We start from the raw sequence: 3,499 nt of genomic DNA on the forward strand, positions 1-3,499 counted from the left end.
TTAATGAGCAATTCGAGAGTCCTGCTGCACGCTTACACAAATGTATTTCTGTAACCTTTTGTCTGACCAAAGTCAGACAAGCAGTTTACAACAATCAACTTTTTTATTATTCAGGGCTAGGCTTTTATTAGTTTTAAAATGCATCCTCATTCTATTTTATGACGTCATAATGGATGTTACAAAGCATTTAAATTTTGTTCTTTTAATTTAGATAAAAAGCGATACGGGCAACGTCCGCACATTTACCCACATTACTTGAAAATTATGGAGGATAAAAATCAACACAAATATCTTCAGAGAAGAGGAGATTGGCAGAAATCAAAGGGTTAACAGATGATGTAAGTTTAGCTTTCTGCTTAGATTGTTTTGTAAATTTAGTAACAGTATTTCATTTCATTTAGAATAACTGAATATTTGAACACATGCTCAAAACATCTGTTCGTGGAACAGCTATCGCCGTGCTTAGTTGATTCTATGCTATATTGCTTCCATGACTACCTTGCCTGATGCGAGTAGCTCAGATTATCTATTAACCATTCTCAGTTTTTTAGCAGTGTTTCTTAACATGGGTTCGATCGAACCTCATGGGTTCTGTAGGGCTGTTTAATTGGGTCGACGAAGGTGCTGGTTTGAAACATTTGTATTTCATGGACTTCTTCCTATTCTACCTATATCAAAGTTAGACCTTTATCTCAGGTATCGCTGCTCGATAACCAGCATTGTTTTTTTCGCGTCACCCTCCACCATGAAATTCCTTTTTTGTGTTTTTTTCCTAGTTTTGTTTGCATTAATTATATGTTCATTTTGGTGAAAAATGAACTTCTGACTGGCTGACTGATGGAGTATTTGTGTTACAATGTTTTATAAACATACCTACAGTTTTCTGCAGATATTGCAACTTATAAAATAGCTTAACTATTTGCTGTTATTCAACAGTAATGCAACGACGTCATACTGTATCAATTGAAGACTTTTGCATCCTTTCGAGCTTTCTACAAAATTAACTTTAACCGTTCAATCCAAGAAGCAGTTGACGCGTGGATTGTTCACCTGGAACCAAACTAGTCTGGTAAATTTGCTTATTTTTTGATAATGTACACAGTTGTCTTGACGACGACGGTTCACATATGCTTCGGCTATTCGCGTCCTTGACGGGGTAGCAAACGACATGTCGACGGCCTAGGTACGATGGTAAGTAATTATGTAGTTGCAATGAGGAAATGTGGCAAAGATTCAGGAATTCAGTAGCCGCAAAATATCCGATTTTAAGTCATACTTTCAAGCATCCACAAAAACGTAGTTGCTTCTGCAATTGTTTACATTCTTTAAATGTACATGTCCAATGACGTAAAAAGAAGATTTTCACTAAAATTAGGTTTATGTTTCAATTGTCTCGAACGTGGACAGTTTGCCTTTTGGTGTAAAATTTATAACATGTGTCGCGCTTGTTCGGGTAAGCAATATTCAGTGATCCATGGCCTGGGGATCTTTACAAGAAGATCAAATGCTAACAACCATCGCAATGTCTCTACTCGTAAAACAGCGTTGTCAATGCAAATGTTTCAGACGTGGTGTCCAATTTCAGCTTTTGCCAGTTGTAGTAAAAGGTCTGTGGGCTTTTCTGAATACTTTATCGCTGTGCTAGACTTTGCTATTCAAATATCAATTATATATACATCATCAATCGAACCGAAGACTTGGTCTAATAAAAATAAATCGTACCTGTGTTACCATTGACACTTTATGTAACAAAGGCGTTTCACAAATATCAGAGTTAGTAAAATTGTAGGTGAAATCTGGTTATGAAGAATATTGGCATTAAACAACGTGTTAGCGATGGAGTCTCGCATACAACATTCATCTAGAATTCTTAAAAGAGATCAATATATGCCTCGCCTCACTTGCAGGATATTCCGTTGGCCGATATTGAAGCGAATCAAGCTATGATTTTAATCGCGGCATAAAATCCCATAGCGCACCCATCGCAACATGAACCAATACGAATTGAAACTCCTCATGGTTGGACTTGATTCGAAATTTGCGTACAAGTATTGACAATAAGACAATTTCAAATTTGATGCGTTGTGGTTTATGTGACCATTATATTAGCGAATCTGTAGTTACGTCGTTCAATCTACCGTGTAGCGAGTCGTTTAATAATAGACGAGAATATTTTTCACGAACAGTAAAATTAAATTATTTTACCGTCCTGATGAATTTGGTTTTATGGAGATGAATGGAAATTGCGAAAAGTCACTAAACGAACACGCAGCTCGAATAAGATTCCAAAGTCTTACAAAACAACTTAAAACAAACAACGATTTAATAAATAATCGCTTCAAGGTACTTTTTCAATTGCAGAAAAGACCGACAGTTATAAACGTCAATATAAAAGCCATGCATGCATATATTCGATTTTTGGAAGATTATATTAATTCTGCAATTTTTAACTGTTCAAATAATGATTTTTCTTGGAAACAGCCATGTGCGTATAAATCACTGCTCCGTTCTTTCATCGCACAGTAGTTTTCGAATTTGTCAAACAGAATGCGCAGTTCTGCAATAAATTGAAAAAAAAAACTGACATCGATATTCAACAGAGCGCAAGACTTACTATACGCGTGATTGAAAGAAACGACATTCGGATGTCACGCCATAATACGAAACATAGTTTAGCCATATATAAAATACGGTACTAAAATTTAAACCTTAAAAAATGTTTGCTCATGGACTCATTGCTTATGAACGCGGTCCGCGGGTTGGGCAGCCCTAAACTTATCTGTTTTTTATTCAACTTCGTTTTCTTTTAGATATATATTCTTTAAGCGGCCATAATTTTGCCATTTTTATCGTCTTTAACCACCTTCAACTGCTAAGATATACATTTTGCATGACGTCATATTGATTACAACAAAACATATGAATTGTGTTCTTTTATTCAGATAACAAGCGATTCAGGCCAAATTGAAACAAATTCGGCCAACCAGTGACGATCGCTTAGGCCTGATTCGAAAAGGTCGTAGATGGCAAAGACTCGAGAACTCAATAGCCGCAAAATCTCCAATTTAAGTCATACGTTCAAGCATCCACAAAAACGTAGTTGCTTCTGCAATGATTTACATTATTTAAGTTTTTATGTCCAATGACGTAGAATAAAGATTTCCACTAGAATCAAGCATATGTTTCGATTGTCTCGAACTTGGACAGTTTGCCTTTTGGTGTAGATTTCCTAACATGTGTCGCGCTTGTTCGGGTAAGCAGCATTCAGTGATCCATGGCCTGAAGATCTTTACAAGAAGATCAAATGCTAACAATCATCGCAATGCCTTTACTCGTACAAACAGCGTTGCCAATGCAAATGTTTCAGACGTGGTGTCCAGTTTCAGCTTTTGCCAGTTGTAGTGAAGGATCATTTGGGCTTTTCTGAATAAGTTATCGCTGTGGTAGACTCTGCTAGTCTAATCTCAATTATATATACATCATGAATCGAAACGAAAAC

The 3,499-nt window shown here is 36.4% G+C and overlaps 1 long non-coding RNA gene across 1 annotated transcript; it reads left to right on the forward strand.

The window, feature by feature from the left end:
* The first annotated feature begins 210 nt into the window (after positions 1-210).
* Positions 211-3,256, forward strand: LOC144411769 (uncharacterized). Its single transcript, XR_013468871.1, has 3 exons — positions 211-338; positions 937-1,069; positions 2,943-3,256. It is a non-coding gene; the product is annotated as an uncharacterized LOC144411769 (long non-coding RNA).
* The last annotated feature ends 243 nt before the right edge of the window (positions 3,257-3,499 follow it).

The sequence above is a fragment of the Styela clava genome, chromosome 15 (assembly GCF_964204865.1).
Source record: "Styela clava chromosome 15, kaStyClav1.hap1.2, whole genome shotgun sequence".
NCBI lineage: Eukaryota > Metazoa > Chordata > Ascidiacea > Stolidobranchia > Styelidae > Styela > Styela clava.